The sequence below is a fragment of the Pundamilia nyererei genome, unplaced genomic scaffold, assembly GCF_000239375.1.
Source record: "Pundamilia nyererei isolate P.nyererei 1_Seehausen unplaced genomic scaffold, PunNye1.0 scaffold00001, whole genome shotgun sequence".
Taxonomy (NCBI): domain Eukaryota; kingdom Metazoa; phylum Chordata; class Actinopteri; order Cichliformes; family Cichlidae; genus Pundamilia; species Pundamilia nyererei.
The window spans coordinates 11,253,096-11,266,765 of record NW_005187402.1 but is presented as its reverse complement, the minus strand read 5'-3'; the positions used below and the strand labels follow the sequence as shown (position 1 = coordinate 11,266,765).

General features: G+C 40.5%; 1 protein-coding gene across 2 annotated transcripts in view; it reads left to right on the top strand.

Annotated features, from left to right (window-relative positions):
* Positions 1 to 4,061: 4,061 nt before the first annotated feature.
* Positions 4,062 to 13,670, top strand: part of pdgfrb (platelet-derived growth factor receptor, beta polypeptide) — a 28,042-nt gene continuing 18,433 nt past the window's right edge. The window contains exon 1 of one of the 2 annotated variants that reach the window (XM_005719868.2): positions 4,062 to 4,328. The gene's annotated coding sequence lies outside the window, so the exon portion shown is untranslated. Of the gene's footprint in view, positions 4,329 to 9,084; positions 9,174 to 13,670 lie in introns of those variants that run through there. The other variant, XM_005719869.2, reaches the window with a different exon arrangement.

Here is a 13,670-nt window from a genome sequence, read left to right as displayed (position 1 = left end):
AAAAAAAACATGGAAAATGTACATGTAATTAAATTAGTTAAAGTCCATATTTTAATTCTATACATCACAGGAACATTAGAACATGTAGAAAACATAGCTGTAGAAATGGGCTGCTTCCCTTCAGTGGCAGCTATGGCTCTGACCAGATAATACACTTCAGTATCATCATTATGGCAAATATAAAGATTTTTTTATTCTCTTAAGCTGTTTAATATACATTTGTAGTCCTTCAGACTACATAGGTTTTTCTCCTATTTTGTCTTTTTCTTTTTTAGTTTCTCACAAAACAAAATCGAACATGGTTCTCCTTTGTAACTCTTTGTGTTGTGAGCTTGATTGACCAGAAAAACACATGATAAAAATCCTGAAATACCACTCCAGTGCTCTTTATCATTTATAGTCTGCTCTGATGTAAGACCAATAGTGACATAGGTCAAGCAAAAGCAAAGTTGCTTTGCTCCCCGCTATGTCATTCCTCAAAACGTCCATATGAGGGCAGCAAAAAGCTGAATAATAGCAGATAACTTTCCTGGTTTGGAGTCTTTCAAGTTCAGTCATACAACTGACCTGTCGTTAACAAGATGCACACAGTTTATTTGTCATCATCATTCTCACTGTTAGCTTTTTATTCTTTCCATCTTCTGTTGACACTGTGCCTTATGCTATATATTGCACTTATCAAGTCTGTGCATGAGGTCCTCTATATAAAACGATCATAAAAGATTCATGTCACTATCAAGATAATCATTCTCAGCTACAGTGCCTATCAGCTGTTAGCAGGAAGCTGGCTGAAGTTAATGGAAATGGCCGGATCATTAAGGAAATTGCAACATAAACATGAAAACATATCATCCAACGCTTGAAATACATTGATGGCGACCACAATGCAAGCCAGCTTGCCTGAAAATAAATAAATGTGGTAAAAGCACTTATGAGGGTATGTCTTAATGTACAAAGTAAAGTTTGACCTCGATAAACCCCAAACATTTCTATTACTGTATAGTTATAATTCCATATATAGAGATTTAGTTTAAATCTGTTTAACCTTAAGATGCCTGTTTCCTTTTTTAATCTATTCAAAAATCACCGCTCCAAAAAGAGAGCTGGTATAAGGAATGTTTTACCCTTTACAGTCAGCATCGTGGTAAGTTATATATTTAGTTTAAATTTAAGCCAACCACACTCCCTAAATGCAAAATAGATAGCAATGCATTGTTGTTTTGTTGTCTGTCCCACTTTGTCTTCTCTTTTTTGACAATGTGTTAGACACCATGCAACTAAATTGCACTAAGATGTGAGTGTAGAGAGAGGGCGCGGATGCAGTTTCTGTCATTTGTCCTCCAGTAATGTCATTCATTCCCATAGCTAGTTCTTGAAGTAACAGATCAAACAAATCGTTCCATTTGAACAGTAGCCCTAAACTAAATATCTGTAAATTGATCACAACATTTGGCTAAGACAAGCAGAAACTCTTTTGCACTGGAGAAGCCTGAACCATAGAAGGTTTTCTGTTTTCTGTTTAGTTTATAAGCTAGTTGATTAACCATTAACCATTGTTAACAATATTGCTTCACGGAAGGAAACTCTGGGTTTGAATCCAGCACCCAGCTGGGGCCTTTCTTTGTGGTGTTTGTAGGTTTTCCTGTCGTTGCATCATGGGTTCTCTGTGGGTACACAGTTCCACAATCTAAAGTCATGCATCTTATGTTATCTGGTGATTCTAAACCGGCTTTAGGTGTGAATGTGAGCTGTCTGTTTCTGTGTCTTTTGGTGTATATTAGCTGGGATAGGCTCCGGGGCCCCTAAGACCCCAAACTGGATAAGGAGAAGAAAGTGGATGGATGTGTGTTTGCGGCGGGGTGTAGTTTGCAGATCAGCTGCAGTGGGGGTGGGGGGTGGAGTAAAGGGTTCAGGAAATGGCGTTAGGGGAGGTTGACCAACACAGCTAGCCTTCCCTATTTCAGTAGGTTGCTGAGACTTGACAGGAGTTGTTGTGTGTGGTGTGGAGCAACAAAGGCAACTGGAAGGCTGCGCTAATAAAAGCCCTGCAAATAAATATCAGCTGACTTGTAAGGCTGTGTTCTTCGGGTCCTTTTGTTATCGTGTTTTATTATCTCATATGTGATGATGCTGTTATGATGATGTTTTATGTTGTATTGCTTCTTCTTGATTTTTGCTATCTCGTCTATCTCGAATGTCTATCTCGAATGTCTTATAACTGTGGTTCATTCTCAGATTTAGTCCCATCACATTGCCGAAATCAAGCTTTAAGGTGCCCCAAAGTCATATATCCTTTATCGGGACAACTTGAAATGGAGGCAGCCGTAGTTCAAACATTTCCGTCAGTCTTCATCTATCAGAGGTCCAGCAGGTTCAGCTCCAGGTCTAGAGTATATATGCTCCCTGCCTTTACAGGTCTTTGTCTCAACTCTTGTACCTCTATAATGGCCTGTGCTTGACAAACACAGCGGTGTAACTTTTACCTTTTCCTGAAACCCAGCAGGAAAACAAGCGTATAGTGTGTTTGCACTGCTTTGCACTCAAGCTATAACACTAATTCAGATCAGCAGTGAGAGAAACTACTTGTTAGCTGCTGACAGGCTGAAGAGACTCAGTATTGTTGAGGCAGAATATTTTGGAATCCCACTTGTTAAGAGCTGCTCCACTCTGTGGGGGTAAACAAGGACTGCTGCCATATATAGAGCAGTAGACATCCCGTTGTGGACTCTCTCCAGCACTGCTTTGTAAAAAGATGCTAAAATTATACATCTCATGCTGATAAAGAATCGTGTGTTCATGAGTGTTTACATACGTGACTGACGAGCACGTTATTGCTGTATTACTGCCTTTTTATCTTTTGGGTCTGCAGTTTTATTGACATTACAAGCAATGAAACACCTACAAATAGATTCAAGAGTTCAAATAAGTGGATTTAGAGCAGGTTTATTGCAAGTAGGTGCTAATTACATAGGTAGAATTAGAAAGATGTAAAAGGAGGAACTGTCCCTGTGTGGTGTTGCTCCCCTCCTATCTAATAACTGGAGGGGGCTTGCTGGCACTCTAATTAGTGCGAGCAGGTCTTTTAGATTTGCCCTCTCAATTAAAGGAGAACATGTTAGTTTCCAATTTAGCTCCTGTTCCCCTCCCCTCCCCCCATCTGCCCCAACCTGCTTGTTAGATAGAACAGGTCTTTATTCAGCTTCAGTGTTGCGTAGCGAATCTCAGATCATCCTCTCATATCCTGGGAAAGGATTGAATTAGGAAGAAAGCTAGTATTGAGAGCAGACATATTTACATGGTTTTGCTTGTGTTTATAAAAGAGAGGATAAAAGGCCAAGGGAAAAAAAGGGAGAAAGAGGGAGTGGGGATGGTGGGAGGTGTTGAGTTATTTCATGCAGGGGAAAAAGAAAACACGTGAAAAAAATATGATATAAAAAGCGATGTAAAAAAAAAGTTGGTTCACTAAAGCTAAAGTCCCCACTTTTAACCACTTTTATACCTGTTTTTAAGAGTGTGATTATGTAAGGGAAGTTATTTTTCCTGAGAAACTGAGACTTCCATGTTTGTTTCCAAAGCAGGGTGCAATCAGCGCTGCCAAAACCTTTTTTTTTTTCTCCTGGCTGGACCACTCACTCACTCTCTCACTCTTTCTCCTCCTTTTTATTGTGTTTGTTGTTTTATGGAGGGGGTTAGATGCGGTCCAGATTGCCGTTGCCAATAGAGACAGTCTCAGTTCACCTCCACTCCATTCATAAACAAATCGCTCCGGCTCAGACCTCTGAGCCTCTACCTTAGAACAACAAGCAGAACTGGATTTGTATTTTGAAGTTTCGTCGCCCTGCTAGAAACTTCTTGCTTTCTGCTTCAGCTCTGTTTCACTGCTCCCTCCCTCCTCTCCCTCGTCCTGCTCTCTCTCAGCTTCAGCAGGGGTGGACACTGGCGCTCTGCTTAGTGTGGATCTGTCAGGGGTGGAGTGTGCACAGTTTGTGTGTGCGTGTGTGTGCATGTTTCTGTTGGGAACTTTTTTTTTCTTAGAACACTCTTTCTGAGTGTGAGAGTGGAGAGAGAGAGAGAGAGAGAGAGAGAGACACCCGCGGTGATGTGATTTGACTAAACAAACAGCCGGGCTCACTGCAGTACCTCCTCCAACGGACTCCTGGGACAGGAGAGATTAACCTCAGAGTGAACATCAGAGGGATCTATACATTTGAAGCAGCAGCCCCTGTAGAGACATCTCACTGGAAGTCTCTCCAATTTCCTTCTGCTGGCCGGCAACCTTCTTGGTCAAAGAGGAAAGATTCTTCTGTGTTTCTGGGGTTCGTCTGAAGGTAAGAAGCATACTTCTCTGTCACCATCAAGTATTTTAGTATAAGTTCCAGCTGCTCGACAGCTGCTGGCAGAAGTAAAAAAGTGGTGAAAATTCACTTATCCTGTACGGGAAGCCCACTGTGACAGATTGACTTTCAGAGCCATCTGACATAGACGCACTTCATCCTGAACACTGGACCCAAGTTTCTTATAGCTTTTTTAAACAAAAAATCTGATTCGATTTGACAAGAGAACAACTGTATGTCTTTGTGATGTTGTTGCTGTCTCTTGGTGGTGTTCGTTACCCACATACTTGTGTGTGTGTGTGTGTGTGTGTGTGTGTCTGTGTATACACAACAGCCATTGCAACGCTGCGTGAAAGAGCGTAAGCAACCTGTTCAAACATCAGCAAAGTGATGGCTTGCATCTCTGTACACAGCAACTGTTTGACACTTTGACATTGGACAACTTTAACATTGTTTATTTTCCCACTAATAGAATGCATTTGACAAGGTGTCCCGGGGTCTAGCGTACACACAAACACAGTAGGGTTTATAGTACAAGCTGTTTGTACGCTCTCCACTTTGTGCTTCGCTGCTAAAGGGCTTGTTTGTACAGCCCTCTTCAGTCACCCAGAGTGAACCGGGGGTCCTCTACACCAAACCATTGGTCACTTTCCTCCTTTTTCAATCTTCTCTGCATTGATTCATGGAGAAGCTCATTGAAGAGCAATGGCTGTGAACCGATATCAGCATCTATCACTGTCAACAGCATCCTCTTTTGAGGAATTCCTTTTAAGTGTTAACACATACCACCCTAAATTTATAGTTGTGTTACTCAGTCTCCCTTTTGTAATGTAGATATGTCGTAAAACCAGCAACCTGGTCTCATCTCAAGAATGCCGAGTCCAGCCGGCATAATTAGTTGAATCATCGCTTCCTGTTCATCAGAAGATTTTAGTAGCTGGAACGAGTTATATTGTAGCACTGTGAGCCATTTTAATGGCTGTGACACATGTGGCATACATGTCTTTTCAGTATATTCCAACACATGTTTTGCACCTGAAAGCCTTCCCGCCTGACTGTTGTGTATGGTGACTTTGGTATTTGTTGTTGGGTTCGTTAGCTGCACATTCATCTTCTGCATACAGGGGACCTTTTTGGCATCTGCTGTAATCAAAATGTTGTTGGCATGTGTTTTGTGGATGCTCTTCTCCTCCTCTACAGACAGGAGTGTCCTTTTGAAGTTTTTGATCTTCTCTGGCGCTGTGGATGTTTCACTCCAGGCACTGTCTGGCATTGTTTTTGTAGATGAACCGCTGGAAGACTGCATGCATGTCATACTTTTACCATCAATGGTGCTAGACTGCATTGCATTCGTTTCATAGCTTTAAAGTCGGCTTCTACTTTCACGGCACCAACTTATAAAACACTTGATCAGCTGTGACAAATCTTTATTGTAAGATTTGCAAAACTTAGTTTAGTTTTGACTCTGACAAGTGGGGATTTTCCTGTCTTGCGTCAGGCTGCTGGTATGTACTCCAGCGGAGTGCTCCTCTCCGGCCCCGATGAAGTGCAGCCCAGCCGGCTCCATTCCCCCTGGCCCGGACCTAATCCGTCGACATCAGCTGTTTCCTGGCTCTCTAGGCCTTCTGCATGCCAGCAGCTTTGAGAAAATGTGCTTCACATTATGACCATGCAGAAAACATGCCAGGAGTCTCATTTAACTCACATGTGCAGATATGTAACATTTTGAGCTCAACAACAACTTTTGAAAAATACTGATCCCATTCTGTCCTGTTTTCATTTATCCTCTGTGACTTCAACTCAAAGTTGAGCAACCCTCATCTAAAAAAACTTGTTTACAGAGGAAACACTGAGTTAAAATACTTACACACTCTCACATTATGTTGTCGTGACACGGATTGGTTCGTTTTTCAGATTCACAGAACAAACTCTGACTCATCCCCTGGTGGACACTCATTGGCTTACTCATTATCCACCACCAATATTTTTTGAATGAGCTGTTGCTTTTCTTAACACTATCAGTCTAGAGCCTCTTTTTACGTCGCTGGTTCTTTCATGCTGTACTTAGATTTTATACTTGAGTCACACAGCTTTAATGAAAAGCACCAAGTGGTGCTGCAGTAAAGCATCCTGTATGGCTGTCCATCTGGCCTCCCCCTCATTGTTTCCCTCCCACTTGCACAGAGCTGTCAGGCAGCTGCATCTCATCTTAAGACAGGAAGTGAGTTTGTTCATTGAGGAAACATTCATTTGATTTATTATATATATACTCTTGTCGCACAATAACAAACTTTTGAAAGGGGATCAGCCTAAAATCGCAAAGAAAGGTGTCATAATCATGCAAAAAAACCCATTGCACTGTGAATACAGTACAGAAAATTACTAGAAGACTATTAAGAGACTACTTCCTCCATAATGACTTATCTTGTTGTAAACACCCAGTCACGTTCCAGGTTTCCTCAGATCAAGATTTAGTAACATTTTAACTAAGATCTAATAACAGCTGCTGAGTTGTCGCTAAAGGGAAATAACAGCCTGACACAAATGAGCTTGTTGTATCTTTTGATGAATTTCTGAAATAAATGTTTTTTATTTATTTATGTAACTAAATGCAGTTTGACATAAGGCCAGTATAGAGCATGGGACTGATGTGCTGCACACAGTTTATACCTATTACTTATTTCCAACCGTTGTCTTTTGTTGGGCTTGTGCAAAAAGAAAATTTATATCATTCATTTACATAAAACCACAATACACTTTGAATGCAAAACTACACTAAATCCACATATTACAAAAATATAGTGTAAAAAAAGATAAATAAAGCTTAAATAAGTGTAAAACCAAGAAACTGATGAGAAAGGTCCACTACATCTTTCCCTTGTTTTCAGTCTATGTGCTAAGCTAAGCTAATCAGTACCCCCAGAGTTGCATTAATGTTTTCACTGAACTCTTTGCAAAAGATGAAAAATATTTATTTCACAAAATATTGAGCTTTTATTTAAAGTGTAGGACTTTGACTTGTAATGTGGTCTTTTTTTTATTGATTTTCCTGCCTTTACTCAAGTAAATGACTTGACAGCTGTGTCCAACCTTGTATGAGTGTAACATTAGTAAGGTGTTATTATGAGTTCCTCTCTGGATTTATTGCATAAGGATTAATACAGGCTTACTTTCAACAGGAAGTTTTGGTCTCCATCAGATTCGTTTAAAGCACCAGGCTTTCTCCCTGGAGTTTGTTCTGTCCTCTTTCCAACAAAAACATGTTGGAAATGGTGATACAGTGCAATGAGAAAGGAGGATAAAGGAAAACAGTCTTTTGTGAGATAAGAATATTTTGCACAGTTAAAAATGAAGGAGCATTTTGTTAAGTTAATCTGCACAGTTTAGCTTCACTGAAAGCAAGACACAAAAATGTGGGAAACTGCACAGCAGTTAAAATTACAGAATTTATGCACAAATAGCATAAGTTATCCACTAAAAAGAGATTCCCTGTGACTGTTATTCTTCCTTCTCCGTCTCCTTGGGTTTTTTTTTTTTTTTTAGGTAAACAGATGGAATTTAAAGTCAGTCAGTCCTAATTGTATTCAGCTGTTTCAATTTCTTTCTTTTTGGGAGGGAGTGCAGGGACTGGAAGTGTGTGTAGGCGTATTTCATTTCTCATGAGGCAGGGGGTCTCATATCGTGCAGCAAAAAAGGAGGGTACCACAATGAACATGGGTGGAGACGTTTTTGGAGGAAAATCTTTGAAGGATGTTGTGTCGCTTATGCTAGCAAATGTATCTGCATGAGCTGCATGTATCTGTATACCCTATAAGCAATTTTATTGAGTTGACTGGCAGTGACAAAATCACATCCAGCTGATTTGAAAGAGGAAAACTGACTTCAATGACAGAGGCTGCTTAAGTTTGTAAATCGTAATCCCTTTTTCCTTCATTTTGGTTCCTGAAAAGTCATTAAATTGATCTCAAACGCTAGCCACATCTAAGGCTGTCATTCTACATCCATTGGTTTCACACAGAAGCTCTTTACATCTCCCCCGACTGCCACTACACACAGCATTTACAACTCTGTTTAAAAGGCACTGAACCAAAATCCGCAGTCTCCCAAACATGTGTTGCCTCAGCATGAGTATAGAGTTACTTTGGTTTCTGTGATAAGACCTCACAAGCACTGTGTCCAAATACTGAACAGAAGGAAACCTGTTACAGGAGTACTAGGCAGATTTTTCAGTGCTGATAATGCAAACTTGAGATGGTTTCAGTGCAGGTGTAGCTTTTTAAGTTTCAGCGTACAAGCACTTTTTGTCCAGCAGAGACTTTTCTAATAGTCTAACAGTTTTCTAATAGTGTCCTGCTGCATAATAGTGAAACCTACTTTGAGGTCAGAACAAGTGAGTCACACATCTGAAGAAACCTTTTTAGTCATGACCACAAAAACACAAAAAAATGCCCTTTATACAAGTTGGCTGGCATGAAAATACATCATGACACCTAAGGCTCTGGAGTGGAAAGACATGTGGGGTATGACATGTGCATTATTGGCAAATGGCAACTGTTAGATCATCAGTGAGTGAGAGGTTAGAGATTAAATTTGTTTAGTTTGTTAAAGATGCTAAAATTAGATAGATGAGATCAACTGGAAGGACACTCAAAAAGTGCAGTTACATCTTTAAAGAAAGTGACCCTGATTCAGACCAACGTTTAAGAGCTGCTCCCTGTGTGCTCTAAGCTTTCTGCCGAGGCTGAGGAGGGTGTGCAAATTTTCCGGGCAGTAAAACCGCTTTATTCACATGTGGACTCAGTAGGAGATTATATGGACTTTAACCTGGGGAATGATAAGGTAAAGTCTTCTCATGTCATTTTTATGCAGATGATCTGCAAATTTACATTTCAGTAAAAAGAAATGATATCAGGACATAAAAGCATCAATATGCTTATTTTTTTTTATATTTCAGTGAAAGTAAAACTAAGGCTATTGTGTTCAGACCCAGTGGTGATTGTGCTGATCCTCTCTTGGACTTGGGCCATATGTAAAACCCACAATAACCAACCTTAAGTGTCAAACCTGAGTCTGATCTTAAACTAGATAAGGAGATGAATTCTCTCACAGAGGCTTTTATCCAAGGTGAAATCTTATCAGTTTTACAACTCATTTGAATAGTTACACTTCCTTAACAACATTTTATTTGCACAGTTGTCAAAATGCTGCTAATCTTTAATCAAATACTTATAAAGAGGAGCGACTTTTCCACTCAGCCTCCTTCCCCTGACTCCCCAGTCGTTTTAGGATTCTTTTAACATTTTTATTTATTTTAAATCAGCACCAAGATATATGGCTGAGCTATTGACTACACATTTCACATCAAGGTCATTGAGATTTGTGGAGTCTCTAAGATTAAACTGAATACCAGTTGCAACTGTGCTTTTTTTCTCTGGAGTCATCTCTGCCCATATTAGGTTGAGAATTAGCTGTTTGATGTTTTGGTGTAATGTACAAAGTGCTGTATGAATAAAACTGGATTGGATTCAGACATCATTATTCTTAGTGGTCTTCCAATGTCTTGAGGAGTTCAGGGGTGCAGTGCATGAATGAAACACTTCTGTAATAACTGAGTAAACATCATGAGTCGTAGCCAGTATGTTTGATCAACGTGCACTGCAAAGTGCAGATCAGACAACTTGAAGCCTTTCAGTGAAGAGTCTTGGCAAAGAGAGTCTTGATAGAGAGACGGGTCCCCACATTTGAAGGGAATCACTGATTACAGGCCAAAGTATTAACTCTGTGTCATTCTAGTATGCCACTTTTAAGCATGTTATGGTATTTTTTCAAGTGCTTTCTGAGACATGAGGACTCTCCTCCCAGTTAAGAACAGGTCACTGACCACCAGATACCCTGGTGGTCAGTGTCCTCTGTGATCCCTGAAAGAAGAGTCTCGTTTCCTTTTTCGGTAATTTGACCCTGGATCTAATGCCTGTAGCATTACAATATCTTTCTTTTTCTTTTTTTTCTTTTTCTTTTTTGCTAGAAGATGATCTCAGAGTTTAAAAATAATATTTTTCCTGCTACTTTGAACTTAAACATTTATTTTTGATAGCATAATGCGACCCCTGTAGACTTTGGTAATCTTTTATTTACAAATGTAGATATAAGATGCACATTTCACTAGAAATTAAGAAAAAAAATTGTTGTATTTTTGTAGCATTTTAATTTGTGTCTTAAGATTAGTTGCACTGCACTGATTTTCTTTTATGTAATCATCAAAGGACATCCTAGCTGCTTGTGTCTAGCTGCTTTTTTCTGCTGGTCCATGGTTGCCAATAACATTAATTAATGTTACTTTAAATGCAATATATTGTTCCAAGATTATACTACAAATCAAAGAAAAGAACAATTTCCATTGCAGTTGTATTTGTAAATCAAAAAGTATTCAGTTTCACACAATCTCCAAAAGCAGTTCCTGCTAAAAATCAGTTGTATGAGATTGTAGCCGAACCTTTCATAGGGCTTCACTGTGCTATCATTTTTACAGCTCCTGTAATGTACAAAGTGTGCATTAGTAGAGTTATTGGAGTTGATGGACAATGGGGCCGCCTGGGGTGGGAATAGTGCATCATGGGTCTGCTACAGAGAGACCAGAAGGTTTTCCTCAGGGGGGATGATCAGTTCAAGATGAGTGATAAAAATGGAGGTTTATTTTAACAAAGAATCACTGGGTCAGTTTTTTCCCACAGAGCTTGCCAAGTCCTGCTGTTCAGAGATACGTCAGGAAAACGTCGCATCCTTCAAAAAACAAAAACTAAAAAAGACAAATGTGGCATGTGCATTTATTCTGCACTGTAGATAGTCTAATGATACACTGCATGCCCTATAAAAATCTTGATTGTCAGCAATAGTTCACATTCTGAGCTATAATTGTTTTCATTGGAAAGATGTGACTGCTAAATTGGAGAAGTTTGTTTTTTTTGTATGGTGGCTTCCTGGGCACTTCAGCAGAGTAAACATCACAGTCTGTGATGCAAGTCTGCGTGTGTGCGCCTTCTGCTGGCTCACTCCGTTCTTTGATGTGGTTTTACCCATAAGGTATATTCCGTATGTTTGCGTGCTCCCTTTGCTGTTTATCCCACCGTCTGGTCTGGTGATGTGTGCAGTTTTTTTTGTGGTGTGTTAATGGTTTGTCATGCTTTGTCATTGGTTTAATTGGTCTATTCTTGCCTGCCGTTGTTTTGTTTCTGTTTCTCTGTTGTTTTTCATATCTGGTGGTGAGTTTACATCTTTCGTCTGTGAAGCTGGTGAATCAAAGATGTTTTTTTTCCTCCTTGTAGAAGTCTTATTGCTGTTAGATTTCTACTGATTGTTGTTTCTGAGCCTATTTGGATTGGTGGTTGTGATGGTCTGCTGTGTCCATGACACACATTTGGTTAACACCCACACAGGACCGCAAAATTTCCCAGAAACAGGAAGTCGGAGCCTTCCAGCTGCACTTTGGGAGGCTTTTCGAAAATCCTTTTCTTTTGTTAGAGATTACACTTTCCCCCCCTCCCTTTTTTCCAAGTGCAAGCTTACCCCCGCTCGGGAGACGCTCAAGCAAACAGTTTGCTACAAATGTGGTTCTGACAGTCGTTCCCACCTCATCGAGGACTGCTTTATCATTGCCAGATGTTTAACTGAAACATGGAGCTACAGTATATATAGATAATCCCTGGAGTGGGATTACGGGGTGCTGGGGACTGGCGTTTACACACTTAGCTGAATCCTGAGGCTGAGCGTGGGCTGCGTGCATCCCAAGGAGGTTGACTTTAGCATTCTTCCTCATTAGCTGGTGACACTTTGAGTGTAGCAGGATTGTTTATGAAAACTGGGAAGGGTCAATCAGCCACCAAATTCCCAAGCATCTGTGGGAAACCTCATGCAGAGTGATAAGAATTTATCCCCCATTGTGATTACTATGCCATCACTAACACAAATATCACTTGTGGTTTTTTGTTTGTTTTTTTTGTTGTTGTTGTTTTTTCCAGACCTCCAAGATTACTACAGGAATGCAGTATACCATTTCAAAGATTCAAAAGACACCAATAAACATCTGGGTTAGAAAATGCTTTCGAGATCCTTTAAGATCCTCTACACGTTCTAATTCTCAGATTGAGAAGCCCTTCACTTAGTTTATAGACCTTTCTTACTGTAAATGACTCTTTTGCCTCTGTGGTGCAGACAAAGAGCTGTCCTGTGGTTCAGGGATCAAACTGTTACCAAGTGCTTTATTAACATCTCTGAAAGGTTGCCAAGCATTCTTGGCAGATTCACTAGTGGCCTGACCCTTTTAAGGCTTCATAACACTGTTTGTTCCCATCTCGCACAAAGATCTGACCAAGGCAAAGATGAGCATTAATCTCAGTGTTAAAAGTATCCCTCCTGTGGTAATGTTCACTCTCCTAACTCCTGTGTAAGTGGTCTTCTGACTCCTTTGGGCCATGATCCTTGAGAGCACATCCCACTTTGAGGTCAGTGGCTCCACAGTGTAGTGCTTTACACGTTTGCTTAACAAGCAAAAGATAATTGGTTTGAACCTGGAAGAAAGCACAAAAGGGTTCAGGAAGAGGATCCAGCATAAGAACTTTAACCAATCAAACACCCACTGTAGTGACTCCTGTGAGTATGGGGGCAGCTGAAAGTAGCTTTTCCCTCTCAGTGTTCTCTGGTCATGTTGTCCCAATGCCCATCAACCAGTGTTGGAACAACCAAACATTGTTTTTCTGTCCCTTCTCAAGACTAATGAAAACACCTCGACTCTTGTTAATCTCAGCATGATCTCTGTTGTTTGATTTTTAGATGTGAGTTTACATCCTGTAGTAGCCCTTAATGTACCAGTTTGGCTTGTTTTAGCAAACATATCATCAGCAGCCAGTCACAGAGCTATTTGTTTTGTTTTCATACTGCCAAAAGACACATGCCTTTGGCATCTCTGCGTTTGGCTGTTGTCGCTATCGTTGACACTGAGGTTACTAGTACTTGTAGAGTGCTGATGTATGGCTTCCTCGGCGGACCGGACCTTGTCGCATGTTGGCGGGGTCCCCCGGGGATGAGGTGACCCCTCCTCTTCTGCCGTCATCACCAGCAGGGTCCCCAGTGTATCAGCAGCCCTGGGAAAGTTTCAGTTTTTCTGTGGGAACGTGAACTGTACACCCAAATCAGTGACAAAAAGGGGAAAAGGCAGGAGAGGTCTGGCGAGTGTTTCTGTGTGTGTGTGTAAGTTGTATGTATGACAGGACTCTTGTACAGCATGTGTCTGTGTGTACATTATATGCATCCAGTATCCATTATGTGCCACTAAGAATGTTT